Genomic DNA, 15,131 nt, shown 5'->3' with positions numbered 1-15,131 from the left:
TTGTAAATATCCAAAGGGTCGTTTGTTTAATTTGTCTGTGCCGGAACATGCTGCTATGCGGGAATATATAAAGGAGTCTTTGGAAAAGGGACATATTCGTCCATCTTCTTCTCCCTTGGGAGCTGGGTTTTTCTTTGTCTCAAAAAAAGACGGCTCTTTGAGACCATGTATTGATTATCGGCTTCTGAATAAGATCACTGTTAAGTATCAATACCCATTGCCATTGCTTACTGATTTGTTTGCTCGTATAGAGGGTGCTAAGTGGTTCTCTAAAATTGATCTTCGTGGGGCGTATAATTTGGTGCGGATCAGGCAGGGGGATGAGTGGAAGACCGCATTTAATACGCCCGAGGGCCACTTTGAGTATTTGGTCATGCCTTTTGGTCTTTCTAATGCCCCTTCAGTTTTCCAGTCTTTTATGCATGATATTTTCCGCGATTTTCTGGATAAATTTATGATAATATATCTGGATGATATTCTGATTTTTTCTGATGACTGGGACTCTCATGTCCAGCAGGTCAGGAGAGTTTTTCAGGTTCTGCGGTCTAATTCTTTATGTGTGAAGGGGTCTAAGTGCGTTTTTGGGGTCCAGAAAATTTCCTTTTTGGGGTATATTTTTTCTCCCTCTTCCATTGAGATGGATCCCGTCAAGGTGCAAGCTATTTGTGACTGGACTCAGCCCTCCTCTCTTAAGGGTCTTCAGAGATTTTTGGGCTTTGCCAACTTTTACCGCCGATTTATTGCTGGTTTTTCGGATGTCGTTAAACCACTGACTGATTTGACCAGACAAGGCGCTGATGTTGCTAATTGGTCCCCTCATGCTGTAGAGGCCTTTCAGGAGCTTAAGCGCCGTTTTGCCTCTGCCCCTGTGTTGCGTCAGCCTGATGTGAATCTGCCTTTTCAGGTTGAGGTTGACGCTTCGGAGATCGGAGCTGGGGCAGTGTTGTCGCAGAAAGGTTCCGACTGCTCCGTCATTAGGCCTTGTGCCTTCTTTTCTCGCAAATTTTCGCCCGCAGAGCGGAATTATGATGTTGGGAATCGGGAGCTTTTGGCCATGAAGTGGGCGTTTGAGGAGTGGCGCCATTGGCTCGAGGGGGCTAGGCATCAGGTGGTGGTATTGACTGACCACAAAAATTTGATTTATCTTGAGACTGCCAGACGCCTGAATCCTAGACAGGCGCGCTGGTCTTTATTTTTTTCTCGCTTTAATTTTGTGGTGTCATACCTACCGGGTTCTAAGAATGTTAAGGCAGATGCCCTTTCTAGGAGTTTTGACCCGAACTCTCCTGGTAATTCTGAACCCACAGGTATCCTTAGGGAGGGAGTAATTTTGTCGGCCGTTTCTCCTGATCTGCGGCGGTCCTTGCAAGAGTTTCAGGCGGATAGACCGGATCGTTGTCCGCCTGATAGACTGTTTGTTCCGGATGATTGGACCAGCAGAGTCATCTCTGAGGTACATTCTTCTGCATTGGCAGGTCATCCCGGAATTTTTGGTACCAGGGATTTGGTGGCAAGATCCTTCTGGTGGCCTTCCCTGTCACGAGATGTGCGAGTCTTTGTGCAGTCATGTGACGTTTGTGCTCGGGCCAAGTCTTGTAGTTCTCGGGCTAGCGGACTGCTGTTGCCCTTGCCTATTCCTAAGAGGCCTTGGACACACATCTCGATGGATTTTATTTCAGATCTGCCTGTTTCCCAGAAGATGTCTGTCATCTGGGTGGTCTGTGACCGTTTCTCTAAAATGGTCCATTTGGTTCCTCTGCCCAAGTTGCCTTCTTCTTCTGAGTTGGTTCCTCTGTTTTTTCAGAATGTTGTCCGATTGCACGGTATTCCTGAGAATATTGTTTCTGACAGAGGTACCCAATTTGTGTCTAGATTTTGGCGGGCATTCTGTGCTAGGATGGGCATAGATTTGTCTTTTTCATCTGCTTTTCACCCTCAGACTAATGGCCAGACCGAGCGGACTAATCAGACCCTTGAGACATATCTGAGGTGTTTTGTCTCTGCTGACCAGGATGATTGGGTTGCTTTTTTGCCATTGGCAGAGTTCGCCCTCAATAATCGGGCCAGTTCTTCCACCTTGGTGTCCCCGTTTTTCTGTAATTCGGGGTTTCACCCTCGATTTTCCTCCGGTCAGGTGGAATCCTCGGATTGTCCTGGAGTGGATGCGGTGGTGGAGAGATTGCATCACATCTGGGGGCAGGTTATGGACAATTTGAAGTTGTCCCAGGAGAAGACTCAGCGTTTTGCCAACCGTCATCGTCGTGTTGGTTCTCGGCTTTGTGTTGGAGATTTAGTGTGGTTGTCTTCTCGTTTTGTCCCTATGAGGGTCTCTTCTCCTAAGTTTAAACCTCGGTTCATCGGCCCTTATAGAATATTGGAGATTCTTAATCCTGTTTCTTTCCGTTTGGACCTCCCTGCGTCCTTTTCCATTCATAACGTTTTTCATCGGTCGTTATTGCGCAGGTATGAGGTACCTGTTGTACCTTCAGTTGAGCCTCCTGCTCCGGTGTTGGTTGAGGGTGAGTTGGAGTACGTTGTGGAGAAAATTTTGGACTCTCGTGTTTCCAGACGGAAACTCCAGTATCTGGTCAACTGGAAGGGTTACGGCCAGGAGGATAATTCTTGGGTCAATGCATCTGATGTTCATGCTTCTGATCTTGTTCGTGCCTTCCATAGGGCTCATCCTGGTCGCCCTGGTGGATCTGGTGAGGGTTCGGTGCCCCCTCCTTGAGGGGGGGGTACTGTTGTGAATTTGGATTCTGGGCTCCCCCGGTGGCCGCTTGTGGAATTGGACTTGTCATCCTCTTTCCTGTTTCACCTGGTTCCATCAGTAGTGGGTGTCGCTATTTAAGCTCATTTCTCTGGTGGTTTCTTGCCGGTCAACAATGTTATCTGATGCCTCTCAGTGCTTGTTCCTGCTTCTAGACAACTACTAGATAAGTTGGACTTTTGTCCATGTTTTGTTTTGCCTATTTGTTCCAGTTCACAGCTGAAGTTTTGTTACTGTGTCTGGAAAGCTCTCGTTGATCAGGGATTGCTACTCTGGCGTTATGAGTTAATGCCAGAGTTTAAGGTAATCTCTGGATGGTGTTTTGTTAGTGTTTTTCTGCTGACCATGAAAGTATACTATCTGTCTTCTGCTATCTAGTAAGCGGACCTCAAATTTGCTAAGACTATTTTCCTGCTGCGTTTGTAGTTTCATCTGAACTCACCGTCATTATATGTGGGGGGCTACTGTCTTCTTTGGAATATTTCTCTAGAGGTGAGCCAGGTCTTATATTTCCCTCTGCTAGCTATTTAGGTCTTAGGCCAGAGCTGGGCATCTAGCGATAAATAGGAAATGCTACCTGGCTATTTCTAGTTGCGCGGCAGGCTTAGTTCATGGTCAGTATAGTTCCATCTTCCGAGAGCTTGTCCCTCTATAGGCTTGCTATGATCTCTGCCTGCAGAGATCATGACAATACCCCCTCTTTGGGAACTCTTTTGGGATTCTTTACAACATAGTTTTAACCCTCTAGATGTAGAAGTAGGAGAATTAAGTGATTTTTCGTAAAACCTGAAAACGTCAAAAAATCTAATACCCGGCCAAGCCAAAAATGGCTGATATTCAGCCAAAAAATTTTTTTCCACAAATCAAACACGCACTATACCCCCTTTTTGGGAACTCTTTTGGGATGCTTTACAACATAGTTTTAACCCTGTAGATGTAGAAGTAGGAGTATTACGTAATTTTTCGCAAAACCTGAAAACGTCAAAAAATCTAATACCCGGCCAAGCCAAAAATGGCTGATTTTCAGCCAAAATTTTTTTTTTCCACAAATCAAACACGCACTATACCCCCTCTTTGGGAACTCTTTTGGGATGCTTTACAACATAGTTTTAACCCTCTAGATGTAGAAGTAGGAGAATTAAGTGATTTTTCGCAAAACCTGAAAACGCAAAAAATCTAATACCCGGCCAAGCCAAAAATGGCTGATTTTCAGCCAAAAACTTTTTTCCACAAATCAAACACGCACTATACCCCCTCTTTGGGAACTCTTTTGGGATGCCTTACAACATAGTTTTAACCCTCTAGATGTAGAAGTAGGAGAATTAAGTGATTTTTCGCAAAACCTGAAAACGCCAAAAAATCTAATACCCGGCCAAGCCAAAAATGGCTGATTTTCAGCCCAAATTTTTTTTTCCACAAATCAAACATGCACTATACCCCCTCTTTGGGAACTCTTTTGGGATGCTTTCCAACATAGCTTTACCCCTCTAGATGTAGAAGTAGGAGAATTAAGTGATTTTTCACACAACTTGAAAAAGTCAAAAAATCTAATAACCGGCCAAGCCAAAAATGGCTGATTTTCAGCCAAAATTTTTTTTTCCACAAATCAAACACGCACTATACCCCCTCTTTGGGAACTCTTTTGGGATGCTTTCCAACATTGTTTTAACCCTCTAGATGTAGAAGTAGGAGAATTAAGTGATTTTTCGCAAAACCTGAAAACGTCAAAAAATCTAATACCCAGCCAAGCCAAAAAAGGCTGATTTTCAGCCAAAATTATTTTTTCCACAAATCAAACACGCACTATACCCCGTCTTTGGGAACTCTTTTGGGATGCTTTGCAACATAGTTTTAACCCTGTAGATGTAGAAGTAGGAGAATTAAGTGATTTTTCGCAAAACCTGAAAACGTCAAAAAATCTAATACCCGGCCAAGCCGAAAATGGCCGATTTTCAGCCAAAATTTTTTTTTTCACAAATCAAACACGCACTATACCACCTCTTTGGGAACTCTTTTGGGATGCTTTTTGGCCGATTTTCAGCCAAAATTTTTTTTTTCACAAATCAAACACGCACTATACCCCCTCTTTGGGAACTCTTTTGGGATGCTTTCCAACATAGTTTTAACCCTCTAGATGTAGAAGTAGGAGAATTAAGTGATTTTTCGCAAAACCTGAAAACGTCAAAAAATCTAATACCCGGCCAAGCCAAAAATGGCTGATTTTCAGCCAAAAAATTTTTTCCACAAATCAAACATGCACTATACCCCCTCTTTGGGAACTATTTTGGGATGCTTTACAACATAGTTTTAACCCTCTAGATGTAGAAGTAGGAGAATTAAGTGATTTTTTGCAAAACCTGAAAACGTCAAAAAATCTAATACCCGGACAAGCCAAAAATGGCTGATTTTCAGCCAAAATTTTTTTTTTCCAAAAATCAAACACGCACTATACCCCCTCTTTGGGAACTCTTTTGGGATGCTTTCCAACATAGTTTTAACCCTCTAGATGTAGAAGTAGGAGAAATAAGTGATTTTTCGCAAAACCTGAAAACGTCAAAAAATCTAATACCCAGCCAAGCCAAAAAAAAGGCTGAATTTCAGCCAATAATTTTTTTCCACAAATCAAACATGCACTATACCCCCTCTTTGGGAACTCTTTTGGGATGCTTTCCAACATAGTTTTAACCCTCTAGATGTAGAAGTAGGAGAATTAAGTGATTTTTCGCAAAACCTGAAAACGTCAAAAAATCTAATACCCGGCCAAGCCAAAAATGGCTGATTTTCAGCCAAAAACTTTTTTCCACAAATCAAACACGCACTATACCCCCTCTTTGGGAACTCTTTTGGGATGCTTTACAACATAGTTTTAACCCTCTAGATGTAGAAGTAGGAGAATTAAGTGATTTTTCGCAAAACCTGAAAACGTCAAAATATCTAATACCCGGCCAAGCCAAAAATGGCTGATTTTCAGCCCAAATTTTTTTTTCCACAAATCAAACATGCACTATACCCCCTCTTTGGGAACTCTTTTGGGATGCTTTCCAACATAGCTTTAACCCTCTAGATGTAGAAGTAGGAGAATTAAGTGATTTTTCACACAACTTGAAAACGTCAAAAAATCTAATAACCGGCCAAGCCAAAAATGGCTGATTTTCAGCCAAAATTTTTTTTTCCACAAATCAAACACGCACTATACCCCCTCTTTGTGAACTCCTTTGGGATGCTTTCCAACATTGTTTTAACCCTCTAGATGTAGAAGTAGGAGAATTACGTGATTTTTCGCAAAACCTGAAAACGTCAAAAAATCTAATACCTGGCCAAGCCAAAAATGGCTGATTTTCAGCCAAAATTTTTTTTTTCCACAAATCAAACACGCACTATACCCCCTCTTTGGGAACTCTTTTGGGATGCTTTACAACATAGTTTTAACACTCTAGATGTAGAAGTAGGAGAATTAAGTGATTTTTCGTAAAACCTGAAAACGTCAAAAAATCTAATATCCAGCCAAGCCAAAAAAGGCTGATTTTCAGCCAAAATTTTTTTTTCCACAAATCAAACACGCACTATACCCCCTCTTTGGGAACTCTTTTGGGATTCTTTACAACATAGTTTTAACCCTCTAGATGTAGAAGTAGGAGAATTAAGTGATTTTTCGTAAAACCTGAAAACGTCAAAAAATCTAATACCCGGCCAAGCCAAAAATGGCTGATATTCAGCCAAAAAATTTTTTTCCACAAATCAAACACGCACTATACCCCCTTTTTGGGAACTCTTTTGGGATGCTTTACAACATAGTTTTAACCCTGTAGATGTAGAAGTAGGAGTATTACGTGATTTTTCGCAAAACCTGAAAACGTCAAAAAATCTAATACCCGGCCAAGCCAAAAATGGCTGATTTTCAGCCAAAAATTTTTTTTTCCACAAATCAAACACGCACTATACCCCCTCTTTGGGAACTCTTTTGGGATGCTTTACAACATAGTTTTAACCCTCTAGATGTAGAAGTAGGAGAATTAAGTGATTTTTCGCAAAACCTGAAAACGCAAAAAATCTAATACCCGGCCAAGCCAAAAATGGCTGATTTTCAGCCAAAAACTTTTTTCCACAAATCAAACACGCACTATACCCCCTCTTTGGGAACTCTTTTGGGATGCCTTACAACATAGTTTTAACCCTCTAGATGTAGAAGTAGGAGAATTAAGTGATTTTTCGCAAAACCTGAAAACGTCAAAAAATCTAATACCCGGCCAAGCCAAAAATGGTTGATATTCAGCCAAAAAATTTTTTTCCACAAATCAAACACGCACTATACCCCCTTTTTGGGAACTCTTTTGGGATGCTTTACAACATAGTTTTAACCCTGTAGATGTAGAAGTAGGAGTATTACGTGATTTTTCGCAAAACCTGAAAACGTCAAAAAATCTAATACCCGGCCAAGCCAAAAATGGCTGATTTTCAGCCAAAATTTTTTTTTTCCACAAATCAAACACGCACTATACCCCCTCTTTGGGAACTCTTTTGGGATGCTTTACAACATAGTTTTAACCCTCTAGATGTAGAAGTAGGAGAATTAAGTGATTTTTCGCAAAACCTGAAAATGCAAAAAATCTAATACCCGGCCAAGCCAAAAATGGCTGATTTTCAGCCAAAAACTTTTTTCCACAAATCAAACACGCACTATACCCCCTCTTTGGGAACTCTTTTGGGATGCCTTACAACATAGTTTTAACCCTCTAGATGTAGAAGTAGGAGAATTAAGTGATTTTTCGCAAAACCTGAAAACGTCAAAAAATCTAATACCCGGCCAAGCCAAAAATGGCTGATTTTCAGCCCAAATTTTTTTTTCCACAAATCAAACATGCACTATACCCCCTCTTTGGGAACTCTTTTGGGATGCTTTCCAACATAGCTTTACCCCTCTAGATGTAGAAGTAGGAGAATTAAGTGATTTTTCACACAACTTGAAAAAGTCAAAAAATCTAATAACCGGCCAAGCCAAAAATGGCTGATTTTCAGCCAAAATTTTTTTTTCCACAAATCAAACACGCACTATACCCCCTCTTTGGGAACTCTTTTGGGATGCTTTCCAACATTGTTTTAACCCTCTAGATGTAGAAGTAGGAGAATTAAGTGATTTTTCGCAAAACCTGAAAACGTCAAAAAATCTAATACCCAGCCAAGCCAAAAAAGGCTGATTTTCAGCCAAAATTATTTTTTCCACAAATCAAACACGCACTATACCCCATCTTTGGGAACTCTTTTGGGATGCTTTGCAACATAGTTTTAACCCTGTAGATGTAGAAGTAGGAGAATTAAGTGATTTTTCGCAAAACCTGAAAACGTCAAAAAATCTAATACCCGGCCAAGCCAAAAATGGCCGATTTTCAGCCAAAATTTTTTTTTTCACAAATCAAACACGCACTATACCCCCTCTTTGGGAACTCTTTTGGGATGCTTTTTGGCCGATTTTCAGACAAAATTTTTTTTTTCACAAATCAAACACGCACTATACCCCCTCTTTGGGAACTCTTTTGGGATGCTTTCCAACATAGTTTTAACCCTCTAGATGTAGAAGTAGGAGAATTAAGTGATTTTTCGCAAAACCTGAAAACGTCAAAAAATCTAATACCCGGCCAAGCCAAAAATGGCTGATTTTCAGCCAAAAATTTTTTTCCACAAATCAAACACGCACTATACCCCCTCTTTGGGAACTATTTTGGGATGCTTTACAACATAGTTTTAACCCTCTAGATGTAGAAGTAGGAGAATTAAGTGATTTTTTGCAAAACCTGAAAACGTCAAAAAATCTAATACCCGGACAAGCCAAAAATGGCTGATTTTCAGCCAAAATTTTTTTTTTCCAAAAATCAAACACGCACTATACCCCCTCTTTGGGAACTCTTTTGGGATGCTTTCCAACATAGTTTTAACCCTCTAGATGTAGAAGTAGGAGAAATAAGTGATTTTTCGCAAAACCTGAAAACGTCAAAAAATCTAATACCCAGCCAAGCCAACAAAAAGGCTGAATTTCAGCCAATAATTTTTTTCCACAAATCAAACATGCACTATACCCCCTCTTTGGGAACTCTTTTGGGATGCTTTCCAACATAGTTTTAACCCTCTAGATGTAGAAGTAGGAGAATTAAGTGATTTTTCGCAAAACCTGAAAACGTCAAAAAATCTAATACCCGGCCAAGCCAAAAATGGCTGATTTTCAGCCAAAAACTTTTTTCCACAAATCAAACACGCACTATACCCCCTCTTTGGGAACTCTTTTGGGATGCTTTACAACATAGTTTTAACCCTCTAGATGTAGAAGTAGGAGAATTAAGTGATTTTTCGCAAAACCTGAAAACGTCAAAATATCTAATACCCGGCCAAGCCAAAAATGGCTGATTTTCAGCCCAAATTTTTTTTTCCACAAATCAAACATGCACTATACCCCCTCTTTGGGAACTCTTTTGGGATGCTTTCCAACATAGCTTTAACCCTCTAGATGTAGAAGTAGGAGAATTAAGTGATTTTTCACACAACTTGAAAACGTCAAAAAATCTAATAACCGGCCAAGCCAAAAATGGCTGATTTTCAGCCAAAATTTTTTTTTCCACAAATCAAACACGCACTATACCCCCTCTTTGTGAACTCCTTTGGGATGCTTTCCAACATTGTTTTAACCCTCTAGATGTAGAAGTAGGAGAATTACGTGATTTTTCGCAAAACCTGAAAACGTCAAAAAATCTAATACCCGGCCAAGCCAAAAATGGCTGATTTTCAGCCAAAATTTTTTTTTTCCACAAATCAAACACGCACTATACCCCCTCTTTGGGAACTCTTTTGGGATGCTTTACAACATAGTTTTAACACTCTAGATGTAGAAGTAGGAGAATTAAGTGATTTTTCGTAAAACCTGAAAACGTCAAAAAATCTAATACCCAGCCAAGCCAAAAAAGGCTGATTTTCAGCCAAAATTTTTTTTTCCACAAATCAAACACGCACTATACCCCCTCTGTGGGAACTCTTTTGGGATGCTTTCCAACATAGTTTTAACCCTCTGGATGTAGAAGTAGGAGAATTCAGTGATTTTTCGCAAAACCTGAAAATGTCAAAAAAATCTAATACCCGGCCAAGCCAAAAATGGCTGATTTTCAGCCCCAAATTTTTTTTCCACAAATCAAACACGCACTATACCCCCTCTTTGGGAACTCTTTTGGGATGCTTTACAACATAGTTTTAACACTCTAGATGTAGAAGTAGGAGAATTAAGTGATTTTTCGTAAAACCTGAAAACGTCAAAAAATCTAATACCCAGCCAAGCCAAAAAAGGCTGATTTTCAGCCAAATTTTTTTTTTCCACAAATCAAACACGCACTATACCCCCTCTTTGGGAACTCTTTTGGGATTCTTTACAACATAGTTTTAACCCTCTAGATGTAGAAGTAGGAGAATTAAGTGATTTTTCGTAAAACCTGAAAACGTCAAAAAATCTAATACCCGGCCAAGCCAAAAATGGCTGATATTCAGCCAAAAATTTTTTTTCCACAAATCAAACACGCACTATACCCCCTTTTTGGGAACTCTTTTGGGATGCTTTACAACATAGTTTTAACCCTGTAGATGTAGAAGTAGGAGTATTACGTGATTTTTCGCAAAACCTGAAAACGTCAAAAAATCTAATACCCGGCCAAGCCAAAAATGGCTGATTTTCAGCCAAAATTTTTTTTTTCCACAAATCAAACACGCACTATACCCCCTCTTTGGGAACTCTTTTGGGATGCTTTACAACATAGTTTTAACCCTCTAGATGTAGAAGTAGGAGAATTAAGTGATTTTTCGCAAAACCTGAAAACGTAAAAAATCTAATACCCAGCCAAGCCAAAAAAGGCTGATTTTCAGCCAAAATTTTTTTTTCTACAAATCAAACACGCACTATACCCCCTCTTTGGGAACTCTTTTGGGATGCTTTACAACATAGTTTTAACCCTCTAGATGTAGAAGTAGGAGAATTAAGTGATTTTTTGCAAAACCTGAAAACGTCAAAAAATCTAATGCCCGGCCAAGCCAAAAATGGCCGATTTTCAGCCAAAAATTTTTTTCACAAATCAAACACGCACTATACCCCCTCTTTGGGAACTCTTTTGGGATGCTTTCCAACATAGTTTTAACCCTCTAGATGTAGAAGTAGGAAAATTAAGTGATTTTTCGCAAAACCTGAAAACGTCAAAAAATCTAATACCCGGCCAAGCCAAAAATGGCTGATTTTCAGCCAAAAATTTTTTTTACACAAATCAAATACGCACTATACCTCCTCTTTGGAAACTCTTTTGGGATGCTTTCCAACATAGTTTTAACCCTCTAGATGTAGAAGTAGGAGAATTAAGTGATTTTTCGCAAAACCTGAAAACGCAAAAAATCTAATACCCGGCCAAGCCAAAAATGGCTGATTTTCAGCCAAAAAATTTTTTTCTACAAACCAAACACGCACTATACCCCCTCTTTGGGAACTCTTTTGGGATGCTTTCCAACATAGTTTTAACCCTCTAGATGTAGAAGTAGGAGAATTAAGTGATTTTTCGCAAAACCTGAAAACGTCAAAAAATCTAATACCCGGCCAAGCCAAAAATGGCTGATTTTCAGCCAAAAATTTTTTTCCACAAATCAAACACGCACTATACCCCCTCTTTGGGAACTATTTTGGGATGCTTTACAACATAGTTTTAACCCTCTAGATGTAGAAGTAGGAGAATTAAGTAATTTTTTGCAAAACCTGAAAACGTCAAAAAATCTAATACCCGGACAAGCCAAAAATGGCTGATTTTCAGCCAAAATTTTTTTTTTCCAAAAATCAAACACGCACTATACCCCCTCTTTGGGAACTCTTTTGGGATGCTTTCCAACATAGTTTTAACCCTCTAGATGTAGAAGTAGGAGAAATAAGTGATTTTTCGCAAAACCTGAAAACGTCAAAAAATCTAATACCCAGCCAAGCCAAAAAAAAGGCTGATTTTCAGCCAATAATTTTTTTCCACAAATCAAACATGCACTATACCCCCTCTTTGGGAACTCTTTTGGGATGCTTTCCAACATAGTTTTAACCCTCTAGATGTAGAAGTAGGAGAATTAAGTGATTTTTCGCAAAACCTGAAAACGTCAAAAAATCTAATACCCGGCCAAGCCAAAAATGGCTGATTTTCAGCCAAAAACTTTTTTCCACAAATCAAACACGCACTATACCCCCTCTTTGGGAACTCTTTTGGGATGCTTTACAACATAGTTTTAACCCTCTAGATGTAGAAGTAGGAGAATTAAGTGATTTTTCGCAAAACCTGAAAACGTCAAAAAATCTAATACCCGGCCAAGCCAAAAATGGCTGATTTTCAGCCCAAATTTTTTTTTCCACAAATCAAACATGCACTATACCCCCTCTTTGGGAACTCTTTTGGGATGCTTTCCAACATAGCTTTAACCCTCTAGATGTAGAAGTAGGAGAATTAAGTGATTTTTCACACAACTTGAAAACGTCAAAAAATCTAATAACCGGCCAAGCCAAAAATGGCTGATTTTCAGCCAAAATTTTTTTTTCCACAAATCAAACACGCACTATACCCCCTCTTTGTGAACTCCTTTGGGATGCTTTCCAACATTGTTTTAACCCTCTAGATGTAGAAGTAGGAGAATTAAGTGATTTTTCGCAAAACCTGAAAACGTCAAAAAATCTAATACCCAGCCAAGCCAAAAAAGGCTGATTTTCAGCCAAAATTATTTTTTCCACAAATCAAACACGCACTATACCCCATCTTTGGGAACTCTTTTGGGATGCTTTCCAACATAGTTTTAACCCTCTAGATGTAGAAGTAGGAGAATTAAGTGATTTTTCGCAAAACCTGAAAACGTCAAAAAATCTAATACCCAGCCAAGCCAAAAAAGGCTGATTTTCAGCCAAAATTATTTTTTCCACAAATCAAACACGCACTATACCCCATCTTTGGGAACTCTTTTGGGATGCTTTGCAACATAGTTTTAACCCTGTAGATGTAGAAGTAGGAGAATTAAGTGATTTTTCGCAAAACCTGAAAACGTCAAAAAATCTAATACCCGGCCAAGCCAAAAATGGCCGATTTTCAGCCAAAATTTTTTTTTTCACAAATCAAACACGCACTATACCCCCTCTTTGGGAACTCTTTTGGGATGCTTTTTGGCCGATTTTCAGCCAAAATTTTTTTTTTCACAAATCAAACACGCACTATACCCCCTCTTTGGGAACTCTTTTGGGATGCTTTCCAACATAGTTTTAACCCTCTAGATGTAGAAGTAGGAGAATTAAGTGATTTTTCGCAAAACCTGAAAACGTCAAAAAATCTAATACCCGGCCAAGACAAAAATGGCTGATTTTCAGCCAAAAATTTTTTTCCACAAATCAAACACGCACTATACCCCCTCTTTGGGAACTATTTTGGGATGCTTTACAACATAGTTTTAACCCTCTAGATGTAGAAGTAGGAGAATTAAGTGATTTTTTGCAAAACCTGAAAACGTCAAAAAATCTAATACCCGGACAAGCCAAAAATGGCTGATTTTCAGCCAAAATTTTTTTTTTCCAAAAATCAAACACGCACTATACCCCCTCTTTGGGAACTCTTTTGGGATGCTTTCCAACATAGTTTTAACCCTCTAGATGTAGAAGTAGGAGAAATAAGTGATTTTTCGCAAAACCTGAAAACGTCAAAAAATCTAATACCCAGCCAAGCCAAAAAAAAGGCTGATCTTCAGCCAATAATTTTTTTCCACAAATCAAACATGCACTATACCCCCTCTTTGGGAACTCTTTTGGGATGCTTTCCAACATAGTTTTAACCCTCTAGATGTAGAAGTAGGAGAATTAAGTGATTTTTCGCAAAACCTGAAAACGTCAAAAAATCTAATACCCGGCCAAGCCATAAATGGATGATTTTCAGCCAAAAACTTTATTCCACAAATCAAACACGCACTATACCCCCTCTTTGGGAACTCTTTTGGGATGCTTTACAACATAGTTTTAACCCTCTAGATGTAGAAGTAGGAGAATTAAGTGATTTTTCGCAAAACCTGAAAACGTCAAAAAATCTAATACCCGGCCAAGCCAAAAATGGCTGATTTTCAGCCCAAATTTTTTTTTCCACAAATCAAACATGCACTATACCCCCTCTTTGGGAACTCTTTTGGGATGCTTTCCAACATAGCTTTAACCCTCTAGATGTAGAAGTAGGAGAATTAAGTGATTTTTCACACAACTTGAAAACGTCAAAAAATCTAATAACCGGCCAAGCCAAAAATGGCTGATTTTCAGCCAAAATTTTTTTTTCCACAAATCAAACACGCACTATACCCCCTCTTTGTGAACTCCTTTGGGATGCTTTCCAACATTGTTTTAACCCTCTAGATGTAGAAGTAGGAGAATTAAGTGATTTTTCGCAAAACCTGAAAACGTCAAAAAATCTAATACCCAGCCAAGCCAAAAAAGGCTGATTTTCAGCCAAAATTATTTTTTCCACAAATCAAACACGCACTATACCCCATCTTTGGGAACTCTTTTGGGATGCTTTCCAACATAGTTTTAACCCTCTAGATGTAGAAGTAGGAGAATTAAGTGATTTTTCGCAAAACCTGAAAACGTCAAAAAATCTAATACCCAGCCAAGCCAAAAAAGGCTGATTTTCAGCCAAAATTATTTTTTCCACAAATCAAACACGCACTATACCCCATCTTTGGGAACTCTTTTGGGATGCTTTGCAACATAGTTTTAACCCTGTAGATGTAGAAGTAGGAGAATTAAGTGATTTTTCGCAAAACCTGAAAACGTCAAAAAATCTAATACCCGGCCAAGCCAAAAATGGCCGATTTTCAGCCAAAATTTTTTTTTTCACAAATCAAACACGCACTATACCCCCTCTTTGGGAACTCTTTTGGGATGCTTTTTGGCCGATTTTCAGCCAAAATTTTTTTTTTCACAAATCAAACACGCACTATACCCCCTCTTTGGGAACTCTTTTGGGATGCTTTCCAACATAGTTTTAACCCTCTAGATGTAGAAGTAGGAGAATTAAGTGATTTTTCGCAAAACCTGAAAACGTCAAAAAATCTAATACCCGGCCAAGACAAAAATGGCTGATTTTCAGCCAAAAATTTTTTTCCACAAATCAAACACGCACTATACCCCCTCTTTGGGAACTATTTTGGGATGCTTTACAACATAGTTTTAACCCTCTAGATGTAGAAGTAGGAGAATTAAGTGATTTTTTGCAAAACCTGAAAACGTCAAAAAATCTAATACCCGGACAAGCCAAAAATGGCTGATTTTCAGCCAAAATTTTTTTTTTCCAAAAAT

This window comes from Ranitomeya variabilis, chromosome 3 (assembly GCF_051348905.1).
Source record: "Ranitomeya variabilis isolate aRanVar5 chromosome 3, aRanVar5.hap1, whole genome shotgun sequence".
Taxonomy (NCBI): Eukaryota; Metazoa; Chordata; class Amphibia; order Anura; family Dendrobatidae; genus Ranitomeya; species Ranitomeya variabilis.
Note: the sequence above shows the minus strand (reverse complement) of the source record.